This window comes from Diospyros lotus, chromosome 14 (genome assembly GCF_014633365.1).
Source record: "Diospyros lotus cultivar Yz01 chromosome 14, ASM1463336v1, whole genome shotgun sequence".
NCBI classification, from domain to species: Eukaryota; Viridiplantae; Streptophyta; class Magnoliopsida; order Ericales; family Ebenaceae; genus Diospyros; species Diospyros lotus.
In genome coordinates, this window is record NC_068351.1 from 14,921,979 (window position 1) to 14,937,353 (window position 15,375).

The following is a 15,375-nucleotide window of genomic DNA, read 5'->3' on the forward strand; positions in this document are numbered from 1 at the left end:
CCTCCAATTTCATTCAAATTGTACGAACACCTTGAAATTTACATGTTATTATGCATATAATTGTTAGATTCGCATAAATTGCATTATATCCTTCAAATTTATGCATTTTGAAGAATGATGTGAAAGTTTATGATTATTGCATCTAAAACTATTGTGAATGCTCATTTATACATATATGACCATATTATTGTCTTTATTACTTGGTGGATAAAGTGAAGGGAGGTTATTTTATTATCAATGGGCGATTGGTGTTTTACCTCAAACTAAGCAAAACAAGTTCAATTAATAACCAATAAACAACCATTACTTTCTTGTTTTGTTATAAGGGTGTAGATAATTTATCATATTCATATGCTTGATTATGGCATGCACAAAAATTGTTTTATGAGTGTCATTGGGTACTTCATCACTTACATTCGACATGTTCACATGTGTCGGATAATTCTAACACTCTAAAGGAAAATAAGAAAATGATTAATTAAAAGACAATTTTTCATTTATATTTTTATAATTAACTTTCCACTATAGTGTTTAGTTAGTTTTCTTATTTGTTCAAATTTGATATGTGAGATGTAACTAATTTATGTTTATTTCTTAATTGGATGTTTTATTTTGTAATTATATCTCATTTAGGTTAGATTTAGAGACTATATTATGTTGAAAATTTTAATTAATCACCTTAATTATTATTAAGGGCTAAAAAGGAAATTAAAAAAATTACTAGTGTAAATGTAATTAAAATAGCCCCTAAATTTTTGAAGCAATAACACCTCAAAATCACAGGCCATTTACAAAGTGCATGGGATTGAAATTCTATTCATCATGAGTCATGTATGTTAATTAATTTGATTCTAGATATTAACAAATTATTTAATTTGATATTAAAATTCATTAAGCTCTTTTTAAGAACTATGATTGAAAATGGGGCATGTTAGGGTGAGAAATACCAACACCAATCCGAACCCTAAACTCAAACTCTCAAACTCACCTCTAAACTCGAATCCAAAATCCGATCAATGATAACAAAATCAACCCAACCTCGTCCCGAAGAGGTTCAAGGATCCTATGAAGAATTCATTCCACGAATCATCTATCTAAACCATTCTAAATTGGCCCTAAACCCACCCGAAATCTAAACATTATTTATATATTAAACATTATAAGTTATTGTTATTTATACTTCAATAACAATTAATAGCTTTGCACCAAACCCATCAGGTTCATCTCAGTAAATTTGATTATTTGCTCATCAATCATATCATACCAATCAAAATATTTTCCAGTAGTGGCAATTCAATAATTCTAAAATACTACTGTTGGATTATCCTTCCTTCAAAGTCTGGATCCTCTACTCAAAACCTTTTTTTGTTATGTCGCTAGATAGCTACATCAAAGGGTTCATGGTAAGTTCTCTCCAACAGAACTCTTCATCACTCAAGGTTAGGAACCTGTTGGACTGTTGGACTCTTCATCACTCAAGGTTAGGAACCTGTTGGACACAAATAGCCTCAGATCATGTCTTTGAGGAGGATTTGCCTATAATTGGTTGTCACTCTGGTTCTCTTGTTTTCACCATTCTGAGCATTAATTATTGTCGCTTTCAGATGCTTCCCCTTGAGTTTCAGCCACTTGATTAGGATGAGAAATCCAGGTTATATTTATCCAAGGCATGGATACCGAACTGGAACTGATGTAGGACTTAATACCTAGCATTATGAGAATACCTACTTATTGAAGATTTCTTTAGGGTTGGAATGCTAGGTAAAATTGTTGAAAAGACTAGGGTTTAGATATGTAAGCGACTTTGATATAAATGTATAGCAATGGTACCAAAACTCAAAAGGGGTGAATTGGGTTTATTAAAAAAATTGAATTTACTTGATAAAATTGTGATTAATAATGATGCTTAAAAAAATGAAAATGATAATCAGTGGGTAATGCTTAAGGAAAATACAAAAATCACTAACAGCCACAAGAGATAATGATTTATAGTAGTTCGGCTTTCCAATACTACAAGAAATTTAGGATATTATGACAAAAATAATTGTAATGGATTAAATTTTATCACGAAAAATATCATTTTTGTGACAAAATTGTGACAAAATCGAATTTTCTCATGCAAAATCAAAAAGTAAGTAAAGTTGTGACAAACAATATTTTGACATAATTTTTTGTCATAATATAGTGATGTAGATAATTTATAATGACAAAATAATTTGTATCACAAAATTTTGTCACAATATTTAATTATATAAGATGTAATTACAAAATTTTGTAGTTACAATAAGTAATAATTTTTATAACAAAAATAGTTTGTCACAACATAGTATTATAAAAAACAATATGACAAAAATATGTACGTCACAAGAAATTCAATTTTTTGTGATAAAAATAATTTTATTATAATATTTTGTCATAAATTTTTAGCCCTAATATTAATTAGATATCCTAACAAACATATTAATAAATTATAAAAGAAATAATAGAAAAATAAAATAATAATTAGTTTTTGACTAATTTAATTTTTCTTAAAAATTTCCTTCTATCATTTGCCTCTTTAAAAATTTTATTTCACATTTGTTGTTTTGATTTGACACAAAATATTAAGTTTCTTACTTAAAAATAAAACTTAAAAAAGTTAACTTTTGTTACAATATTTTTTCATAAAATATTTGTAATACCCGAGAATTTACAAAGGGCTCAAGAGTAATTTATCTTGGGGTAAAAAATGAATTTTCAGAAGATTTAGGGTTATAATGTAATTTTTGGTACAGTAATGAGTGACCGAATTGACTGCAGGGAGTGCCCTAGAGCCGAAATGTCTAATGAAAATGATATATTATTGACGAGCATATCGAGATATGATTTATGGCACTGAAAGAAATCAGATTAGAAATTTTTTTCGGTACAGCAAAATACAACTATGATTTAGGCTGAAAAATTGAATTATCGTAGGAGACTTCCAAGAAGTCAACGAAACTCCAAAGAGGTTGATATTTAGTATGTAAAACAACCCTTTAGTAGTTTCAGGAAGAAACAAAAGGGTTTACGGTCAAAACGTAGATTCGGGCCTAAGTGCAATTTCTTAATTTTACCTGAAAGAGGTCGAAATGGTATTTTTTTCAGAATCTTCAGAGTTGCAATGGAAAGAATAGAACTTGTGGGTAGTAATGACACTATTGGGAAGCTCAGGGGCTTCAAGGAAAGGACCAAAGTGCAAAATAGAAAGAAGTTGGTGTCAAAGTGCAATTTTACAAAAGAAAATCTGTCATGGCCGACCAAGCTTCCACCGCCACTTCCCATCACCGAATTTGGTGGCAAAAGACTCGAGGAAAGTGGTCTAAGATGCTCTTGGGTTGCGCCTAGGTCGACAGTGGCCACGAAGATGACCAATTTTGCATGATTTTCGATCGTTTCTTGGCTGGAATTTGGATGCGTTAAATTCGTGTTTAGTGGTGTTTTTGGACTAATCTAGGGCAAGTAGAAGCTTCAGGGAGGTTGGATTGACCAGTCATGAGCGTTGCAAGGCTCAGGATTGCCTATAAATAGAAGATTTGAGAGATGGCTAAAATGTGTGAAAAATTAAACTCTCAGATTCAAAAGTTCAAGGCAAAATTGAGGGAAACGGATAAGGGGTTTTTGTTCCCCATGTCCAAAAGATTGTTTATGGAATTTTCATTGTTCCCCAAGTATATGTATCATAAGTTTACATAATCTGAGATTCAAAAGAAACATATAGTGCAGGAAAAATAGGTGCCTAGAGACAACTCCATAAGTTGCTCACGAAAAATAATCCATCTCTAATTTGAGATAGATGTAGAGATGAAAAAAAATCTGTAATATCCTCAAATTTTGAAAATATTAATAAAAAAATAAATTAAATTAATTTAAATTAAATAAAACAAAAATGAAAATGTAAAATGAGAGGCGGTGCGTGTACGTGGTCTCCAAGCCATCAACAGTGTCCGTTTTCTGTCAAATGGAGAATGGAGAAGGAACAGAGAGGGAGAGCTTGAGAGGAAGCTGGGGGGGGGGGGCGAGTAATCGAGAGAGAAAAGAGAGAGAGATCGAGATGGAGAGAGAGAGAGAGAGAGAGAGAGGAAAGATCGGCCATGGCAGTGGCTGCCATGGCCGGTGATTGAAGCAAGTAGCAGCGGCTTGAGGAAGCCGCTGCCATGGCCGCAACGCTGGAGCTCGAGGGGGGGTCGATGGGGGCTTTGATGACCGGCTATGGCGAGCGAAGGCGGTCGGAGGTTGCAGCGGCTGGAGCAGCAAGGGCCGTCCATGGTGGGCAGCTGCGCGCGAGTGGCCGCGGCGGTGCTGGTTCGGCCGCTTGGAGAAGAACGGGGGGAAGAAAGGAAGAAGAAGGAGAAGAAGAAAGAAGGAAGGAAGAGAAAGGAAGAAGAAGAAGAAGAAGAAGAAGAAGAAGAAGGAGGCGCGCAGAGTAGTGCGCGGGAGAAGAAGGGAAGAAGAAGAAAAGAAGAAAATAAGGGGAAAATAAAGGGATTTTGGGATTTTTCGACAAGGGAAGTGATCAGGTACGTGGGTAAAAATTAGTAGAAGCATTATATGTTTAAATTATAAATTTTTCGCGATTAAAATTAATTAATTTGGGTCCCGGTTGTGTTATTTGCTAGGAAATTATTTAATTTGCCTCGGGAGCTTGAGAGAAGTCGGAATCAGCTGATTTCAGGCAAGTTCCTAATGCTTTCCTCGTATTCTTTAATTCCCGTGAGAAACCCTGTGATTTCTCGTATTTTACACCCTCCCTTCGTCTGTTTCGACTCGTTTATTAATTATGGAATTTGGAGTCGTTTGATTTAAATTTAATTTATTAAGCTGGCTTTATTAGCGTGATTTAATTTAAAATAAATATGAGACTCGTTGAGATATTAATTGTGGTGCGCTTACGAGGGATTTTAGACGGTTAAATTATTTATATTACACGGTAGATTTATTTAATTAAGCTGCGATTTTATTTATTGCCAGCGAACGTTTTACTTCGCAGCGGGAATGCAAGAAAAGCAAGGAACGGCCGTGTAAAGGCAAGCTCTTAACCCTCTCTTCCTGATCTTTAATTCCCGTGGAAGACCCCATGATTTCCTGTATTTTATCACCTCCCTTACTTTAATTTGGTACTTAGCCCTATTTGTTGAATTATTATTCATCTGATTTAATTTAAATTAAATCCGAGACTTCTAGAATTTTATCCGTTGTGAGCCTATGGGGGTTTGTACCGCCCCCATTCCTTTCGGAATGATGCTGAACCAGTTTGGAGACTAGGTTCCTAGACGTGAGGGTTTATTTACGATTTTATTGGGTTTACTTACAGTTTTTCTCGGATTTATTTATGGTTCGGTTAGAGCTATCGAGCAGTAGGGCAGGGGTCGGTTGTTGGTGACATTGGGGTAGACTATTGTACGGTCTTGATGTGGATCGTCGGGTGGACACTCCTAGTCACTAACCGTTGACCGGTGCCGGGCACTGCTGACTAGCTCTGTCGGTATGTGATTTACTGCATGATTAGATACCTTGTATTACTATTCATGATTTGATATGCACATGGGTACGGGATGCATGTTGGGATATTCATTTATTGAGTATGCTTGGACACGGACATTCTAGATTGGTTAGGTTGCATCCAGCGCGACATATGCATGGCGTGTGGTTTACTATGTGGGCGGAGCATGGCTTGATGCCTGGATGTATGGGCGCCTTGTATCACGTTGATGCTCACTACGCCATTGCATTTCTATGTGCATTGCATGGATACTGGTAGTATTTAGTTCTCGGACGGGAGTACCGTTCCGAGGGAGCCTATGGCTCGGTTGTCGGGAGTACCGACGGATACAGGTGACGGGAGTACCGGCCTGGGACAGCGCGCGCAGGTTTGTGGAGATATTTGTTGCCTTTCAGGGCAGCGGCAGGTTGGTATGGGACTTGGGTGCCAAGTGTCTTATGTGGGCCCCAAGGACCGGTATGTGCTTTTATTTTGTTATACTATTGAGCTGTTGTGTTGTAGCGTCTCATGGCTTGTGTGTACCTGAGGGTTTATTTTGGGGAGAGTTTTTGGTTATGTTTAGCCTTCAGCCTTTCTTTTCTTTATGCTTGCTGAGTCTCTCGACTCACTTTGCTTTCCATCATTCCAGGTAGTGCCAGCGTAGGTCCGAGCAAGGGAGTCAGCTTTAGCGGCAGAGTCGGTGTGGTGTACAGGCAGTCTCGTCAATCCCTATCCACTCTGATGTCTAAGTAGAATTTACTCTATTATTTCGTACTGTGCCGGGTGTTTTCTCGAGTCTTGTGTATGTCGGCACAGGAGTTTGTGTTTATTTATTTATCTGGTGACCGCTGTGTTAGCGGGGTACCCATAGTGCATGCATGTCTTGACCTTTGCTTCCGCTGTTCTTATTTTTTGTGTATGCATGCCGGGGTGGTTTTTGTCTGGTGTCTCATTCTTTTCTCCTCCCGTAGGCGCTCCCGTTCGGGTAGTCCGGGTGCTTGGGATATCCGGGCGGGGGTGCTTACAAAATCCGTCTCTAATTTGAGACAAAAAAAATTCCGTCTCAAAAATCTGTCTCAAATTTGAAATTTTAATTTTTTATTTTTAAAATTACCCACACATATTTTTAAAATCCATTTCTATTATTTTTTATTTTATTATTAAAATTTTAATTTAACTTTTTAAACAATTACCCACACATATTAATAAGAAATGTTATGTATGTATGGGTTATAAACTTATTTACACATAATTACAAATGTTATATATGTGTGAGTATCCACGTATCTATGATTTTATACTTAAGTTATAAAATGTAAACAAACACTACATTTTAACGTGTATAATTGGTAATAAACAAACACTAAAAATGTTATATAATAATTAATTATTGGTAATATTTAATAAATGTGTACAAAATATAAACAAACACTACAAATGTTTATCTGCCGAACACAGCTAATCCAAGTTCATCGACATTTTCTTCTCAGATATGAACAAAATCACTGGTGAAGCTTCTTTAAAAAGCCTAGATAAACTTGGAGATAGTTAACTTAAAAATCACACATTAATTAGCAAATTAAGTCCAGAAACTCAAAAAGATTAAGGATTTAGGACTCATCATACCTACTGTTGGAGGGCAAAAATTTCAAATACACAGTCGTAAATCGGATCTTGAAGTCTAGATTGAGCTTCATACAAGATTGTAGCGACAACCTTATAACGGTCTTTTACCAGAAGATGGGCCAAGAGATTAGAGTCATTTCTGACACCAAAAACCTTGTGGATAACTTCAAAATCAGTACATCTTTCTTCATGGCAGAAATAAGGGGCAAATATGCATAATTGGATACATTTTGTTCTCAAGAACTTGCTGACACCGCATCGAGAATCATATACTAGAGTTATGGCCGGGGTTGCAACCAAGGTAGCAAATGAGGTTGAAGGAGCACTATTGATAGCAGTAGCGTCGGTGGCCATGGCAACTTGTTTTGTTCTCTAGTGAATAATGAAAAACGAGCAATTGTACTCTTTAGTGAATAATGAAGCAAGTTGAGACAGAGACTGAGACATAATTTCAATAAAGAATGAGACATTTGGATACATTAGTTTTTAGAAATTAGTTACCTACACCTACGTACTTTGGGAAATCTGAATTTACAATCCTCATGTTTCAAGCTAATAGTAATAGCAATAAGTGTCAATCCAACTAGACAACAACCCCCCCAAAAATGAAAGGTTGTTGACTTCTTAGCTTGAGTTCTAATTTTTAAGTCTTTGTTTATTCACCTTGTATTTAATTTTAATACTATTATTTATATTTGTGCGTGTGTGACTGGTGACGGACTTAATTTCTTATCATTTTTACAATTTTAAACATGATTCTTATAAATAAAGAATTCTCTAATTATACTCAAATAATTTTTTTTTAAAAAAAAAGAACGATCGGAGCCTACCATTAGAACCGTCATGCTAAGGAGGTTAATATATCTAAAAATGGGTTAGATCTAACAACTGAATTTTTGTGAATCTGATTTTTAATTTCCAGCCAGATTTAACAAGCACAATGCCCGTCTCCACTAGCCACCACAACCAACATTTTTCAGCGATCCAAGGCCACTACTCGACTCCTTTACCCCATTCAACCAACATACCTAAAAACCAGCAAGATTCAATAGCCGAATCTCTATAAATCTAAACTTACAGTTTCGACCAAACCCATAGTATGTATATATGTGTTGTCAGTCGTCACCGACCATCGTGGCCAGTGGTTTCCAGCAATCAGAGGTAAGCACCCGACATCTAATGGCCCATTGACCAATATACCCAAAAACAAATAAGATCCAATGACCAAAACTCAGTAGATTTAAGCATAAAATTTCGGCCAAACCGAATAATGCGTAAATACGTATATATCATGGATGGGTGCAAGACTTACCTCCATGTAGATCGAAGCAATGGAGATAAAAAACGGACGAGAGAGACAAAGAGAGGGTCGGAACGAGCCCAAGAGACGTTGGAGATGAAGTCGCACAAGTGATAGATCGAGAAAGAGGCAACCAAAAACGGAGGAAAATCAAAAAAGCGGAGAGAAATTCGGAAAGCTGTTTGGATATTAAAGAAAATAATATATAATTTATAAAAATAATATATAAATTTTAATTTATATTTTTATATTATAATAGTTAATTATTATACATTTAATATATATTTTAATTGATAAAATTTTATATATATTAGTTTACATGTATATATACTTTATTTTATATTTTATGCATATGAAATATATTTATTTATGTATTTAGAATTTAATTTCTATATCTATAGATAAAAATTTTACATTTTATAAATTTGAGAGGAAAAAAATAATTTAAATTATTTTGTCAACTATCATAATTTTAAATTATATTATTTTTATCAATTAATTAATTATTAATATTATTTTTATAAATTATATATATTTTTAATTATTAAATAAAAAATAAAAAAGATGCGAGAATCTCTCGAATCTTTGCTAGGGCCAAAATCATCATTATGACTTTTAATAATTATGATGTATTAAATTGTGGGTTGCCACACTTGAAGAGTGGGCCGTGTATTATTATGGACAGATCACACATAATCAAAGTTGAGAATCCAACACAATTGATTGTCCTCGTAGAAGAAGAAGAAGAAAAGTACCATAATGACCAGACCATAGACAACTTTGGAGATATATCCAACATTTCTTGGCTCTACCTCTCACGAATTCCCCCCTCATCTCATTAATTAAACATATTTAATTAATTGAGTATTTAAATCATAAAATTAAGAAAAAAAGAGAAGAAGAAAGAAGAAAAAAAAAGGGAAAATACTATTTAAGTTGACATATAATAAGCAAGTAAATAATTTTGAAAATAAAATAAATATTTATAATCACAAAAAAAAGACTATTTTGATTGGAGAAAATTACCCCAAATCTAAAGGAAATGGTTGAGGATGCTCTTAATAAACACTTATCCACGCAACATGCGATTTAAAATGAAATTAAGTGAGAACATGTCATGATGAATAAAAAAAAAAACAATTTTTAGTTTGGCAATAGGCATTGCTGAGTTGTTGTTGCAAGTGGTCTTTCCCACCACCCCCAGCTCTTTAAATAGAAAATTGTTGAGTTGGTGGCAATAATGACCTCTAAACATCATGTGTGCTATTTACCTATGGTCCGACTCTCATTTTTGTGGCAACTTACTTTGGGCGGGAGAGAATGTTTAGTCCAGGGGTCCTTCTACTCCCATCTCTCTTTTTCTCTCTCTGTGAACTCACTCTTGCCGATCCGCCTTTGTTCCTCTTCCTCCAGCTTTATCGACCGACTTTCAGGTATTTTTCTATGTATTTTAGTGACCAATAATATAATAAATCATACAAAAACATATAATTGATTTGTTAATCAGGAACTTAGTTGACCCTAATTTTTTAATTGATTTTTTTTTAAATATTTGATTATCTTTATTATTGTTCAAACAACCTTACTTAAGAATACTTTGATATTGAGATATAATTAATAATTTAATAAAATAATTAATTTCTATATTTGAGGTGTTCATCGAAATTTGTGACTTGGAAGAATATAAAGGAAGATATTAGATTTATTGTATTTTTAAATAGAAAATGAGGGGAAGTTTGTAGAATTTAGGAACTAAGCTGCTATTAAGTGTTTAAGTAGGTAAAATATTAATATAATAATACAATATTTATTGTGTAGTAAATAATATGTATAAAATAAAATAATTAAGTGAGAGAAGTTATGGCAATTTGAAAATGGGATAGTCCAATTAGGGAAGTGTTAGTGTGTGTAAGTTGAAAAATCAAAGAAAATGAGAATATAAGGTTGCGTTCTCTTTGCTTTTCAATTTTCAATTTTGAGTTTTGAATTCATTTTCAGTTTTCTGTTTTGATAATCTATTTTTAGAAAATTGAAAACGCATTCTCTTTGTCATTTTGAAAAACTATTTTTCAAAACAGAAAATTAGAAAACGCGTTCTTTTTGAAATTTTGAAAATATTTTTTTAATGATATTTTATTCAATAAATTTGATTATTAAGTAAATTATAAATATTTAATGTTAATATATTATTAAAAAATATATATACATTTTAAAGTTAATGAATTTTGTAATATTTTTTTCCATTACAATAATAAAATATGAATAAATAAATAAATAGATGCATTTTGAGTTTAGATTTTGTTTTGGATGAAAACACTCAAAATAACTTTTTGTTGTTTTGAGTTTTCTTTATAATTTTTTTTTTGTTTTCAAAAATACATTTTTAAAAACAGCAAAAAGAACGCGTTTTCATTATTTTAGAAAACTGAAAACTAAAAATGACTTGAAAACAATAAAGAGAACGCAACCTAATTTATTGGGTTGAAGGTAGAGAAAATAGGATTTTAATTTATTTTGAAAAGTTAAAAGAAGATATATATCTATAATATTATAAGAAATAATTAATTAATTAAATTAATTATTTATAAGCAGATTGAGAAATTGGGAGACATGTACATGAACTATGATTTAAATATGTGATAATAAGTGGTTTTAATTAATATTATATTAATATTTTGTGTATGTAAAGTCAAAGCTCTGTTGAATTGAATGGGAGTTGAATTGATATATATATTTTATGAATATATAAAGCGATGGTGGATATTTATGGAATATAAAATAATATAATATATAAGAAATAATAATAAAACAATAAAATAAGGAAAGTGAAGACAATATGAAATTTAGAGACTACCGTATATCACTATACATGTACATGTAATTATATATGCGTAAATATTTGTTTTAAGTCTTAAATTTATTAACTTTTAATTAGATTATATTTAATTATATAATAAAATATTGAATTTTAAATAAATAATATTATATAAATTTATTAATAAATTATAAAAAAATACTAAAAGAATTTCTGTTGAAAACTTACTAATATTGTATTTCCTTGAAAAATTTCGATATACTAGAAATTTCACCTTGATAGTCGATAAACAATATTACTATGAATGACTTACATATTTTTATTTTATTATATAATAGATTTAATTTGTAATGACCCGTTGGTAGGTCTAGGAGTTATTAATATTTTATTTATGAGCATTGAGAATTTTTTTCCTATTAAATTAAATGTGAGAAATATTTTATGTGGCAAATATATGTAAATAAATTATGTATTAAATTAATGGATTGGATTGCCCATTTGGGCCTAAGCCCATGTATTAGTGGGTTGTGTTTTAATTAAATGAAATTGATATTGATTGGGACCTAGGATGGAAATGGACCACTTGGAATTTGACCATTGAAATGGGCTTTGAGCCCATGTGTTTGAAGTTATATGTATTAATGAGTAATTAAATAAATGGGAATGATATGGATTGGGCTTTGAAAATTGGTTAGGTCAATGTGAAATTTTGTTGTATTAAATGAAGTTATAAAATTGACCTATTGGACTAAATATGTGTTGAATTATTGATTTGGGCTTGAGCTCAATTGTAAATTGTGTTTTAAATTAAATGAAAATGAGAATTGTGTCAATTGTCAAAAATGAGCTTGTTTTTTGAATAAAGATGAGAGTAAAAAAGGGATTGCATAATTGGTTTGATAAAGAAAATAAGAAAGAAATAAAAAAAAAGACAAAATGTCCAAAGTGGGTTTATATGTTGATGTTGTGTAAGAAAAAGAAGAGGGTAAAATGGTAATTGGCATAATAGGTTGAATAAAGAAAAGAGAAAAGAAATGAAAAAAAAAAAGAAGCAAAATGATAAAATTGGGCATGAGATATTTTGTGTTGTGTGTGTATATGAGGGCATTTTGGCAATTTTTGAGGGGAAAGTGGTTGGTAGCCCACTTCTCCCCATTTTTTCTCTCCATGCCTTCATGCTCCTTCTTCATTATTCTCCTTCTCTCGGCGGAAGCTTCTCCTTCTTCTTCTATTCTCCTTTTTCTCCTTCTGTTTATCTCCTTGTTTGGAGCTTTAAGAAATGTGGATGTTGACTTCATCAGAAGGCATTTCTTCTCTTTAGTTTTCTTCAAAGAGGCAAGTTCTTCTTGCACCATTTTATCGAGTTATGCAAGTTTTCTATTGTTCATTTCATTTCATGCAACTCCTCATTCTCACTTATTTTAATGTATAAGAATACGGCCTTGTGTGCCTCATTTTCTTACTAAAAATCATTTTTGAAGAAATTTGAAAAATTTTCTATTTTTCTCCAAAAATTGGTGGGTTTTCCAATTGAGATGATTTTGGGGTCCCTTTCAAAGTCTTAATGGGATATATTTCATCCCATTTCTCTTTCATGGAATGACATTGTGGGTTAGGAAGCTAGAATGAGAGTTTTGGGGTAACTGGTGTCCATTTTGTGTGTTTTATGTGGATTTCTGACAAGTTTTCTTTGTTCTCGGCCAAGTCGACTAGTCCGGAAGGTCAAGTCAACTTGGCCTAAGTCGACTTGGTTTCGGGCTAGTTGACTCGGATTTTGTAACACCCCACTTACCTGGGCATGTTATGCCTTAGGAAATTTGGGTCTTATTTTTTTTTTTTCATTACATTATTTTCGAAATTCCTTTAAACCTATCTAGTGTTTGACGAAATATTTTCTACACTAGAGATAAATACAATCTTATAAAGCGGAAGCAGAATCGAATCTGCTCGTGGCATTACATACACAAATAACTGAACATGACACCTATTACAAAGATGATACATGAACTTCTAAAGATAAATTAAAACGAACATAATTCTTGAACTATTCATATACAACATAACATGGCACATTTGTTCGTTTCTTGACGACTCGCGTCACCACACATCTTTAATCTCCGTACCATCACTGCAAGTCCCGACTGGAACGTCGAATGTTTCAGGGGCAAAACCCAAGTTAGATGATGAATAATCTAAGTAAAGGTACATAATGCTATATCATGAGTATATGTAATGTCTTTCATCGTATGTGTTAACTGCACCCCTCATGCTACCTACCGTTCTTACGGCCATCTCTTTCGAAGCCGGGGTGTCTGGGGGAACCCTTAGTAAAGTAGCGGTGCCAGTTCATACTCCATACGGCCTCAATGCGTGTGATCAATGATATTAACGTGTATTTATGCATTTCATAGTCATGTCATGTATGCAGTCTACGTGATGGGTAGATAACAGAGTATGTCAATATGATGAAAGCATTCTCAAAGATAAACATTTATAACCGTGTTAATTCGTAAAAAGTACACTTACAACTGAGTTGCCTCGAAAAGCGTGTCAACCTCGATAATTGTGTCGAGCGGGCTATTTCCCAATCCTCTTACCCCAAGGATTCTTAAAACATTAAATTTATTTTCAGAATATTAATTTACTATTTTCTCATAATTTCTACAATTTCTCTTTATTTTCTAAGTCTTATTTCTTCAAAATTACATAATAATTATCTAAAATTTCATATAACCAAATTTTTCTTTACTAATATTCCTTAAATAATATTTCTAGCCTTCTGAAATTTTCTTGGAATTTTTCAAATTAAATTCCTATTTTTTCCTTATTTCCATAATAGCAAAACTATTTAAATAAATAATTAAGTTAGCATTTTTTAGATTTTTTTTTCACAAAATAAGGCATAAACAAAATTCTAGATTTTCTGGAATTTTTTTTGCAAAATTTCATTTATTTTCTTTTTATTTTTTCCTTTCTTTTCTTATTTTTCTTTTCTTCCTAGCGGCCGCGTGCAAGCCACGCGCCTTCTTCCTACTCGCGGGCGCGTGGCTGCATGCGCTCGTCTACTTCGTCTTCTCCAACGGCCCTACACGTCGTCGGCGACGCTACTGGCCCCAAAGCTTCAAACGAAGCTTGCTTTCCCCTTAAAATCGACTTCCCGAACTCGAATATGGCCTTAGATTTGAGAAAAAAACATAGCAAAATACCTTGATTTGTGCGATGAAGTCTCAGCTCCGGCGGCTTGTTTGATTTTTCGACGAGCTCGATTCTCCTTCTCCGCTGCTCCGTTGGCCACCAAACGCTCCAGAAAGCTTGCCCACGACGCAAAGACCAAGACCCCACTCACCAAGCTCTCAAACGCTACCCCAATCGAGCGATCTATGAAATAAAAGAAGTTGATGAAGAAGGCTGCTCGAACGCGGCTATTTATAGCCGAAGCTCCGCCGCGAAACGTCTAATCAAGGGCGCCACGTGTCCTAGAGGCCATTAATGCCCCTCCTCACCTCTGATTTCTTGGTTGCAGGCGCGGCCAGAGCATGGCCGCGCGCCTGCTCCAGATTTTCAAGATTTTGCTTCTTTTTTTATATATATATATATATATACATATAAACAGCTTACAAAAATCTTATGATCAACTTAAATTTTTTATTGATGAGTTAAGACGTAAACGAAGTGGTAAAGTTAATATATCTGCTTCTTTTCATGAAGGTAATATATAATTTAATTATTAATTAAGTACTTTATTCAATTCAAATTTATTTAATTTTCATTTATTCTAATGATTTCCTTTTTGTTAGATTGAAATTATGGAACAACAAGAGGAATTATGGAGAAACAAGTAGATGAAGATCAAGGATATTTGGTACCAAGTAACTTTATTTAATTTTTATGTTTGGTGAAGATCAATGATGTTTGATGAAGATCAAGGATGTTTGGTGAAAGTAGTATTGTTTTGGAGCATTGTTCTTATTTAGAAATAATGACTTTCCATATATGAAGTTTTTTTATTTATATTGTTGATTTTATTTATTATATTTAGCATTATTGACTTTATTATATTTCAAGCATTTTTTTATTTTTTATTTGATATAAGGATGAATAAGATATATCTTAAAAATAATTGCATCAACATAA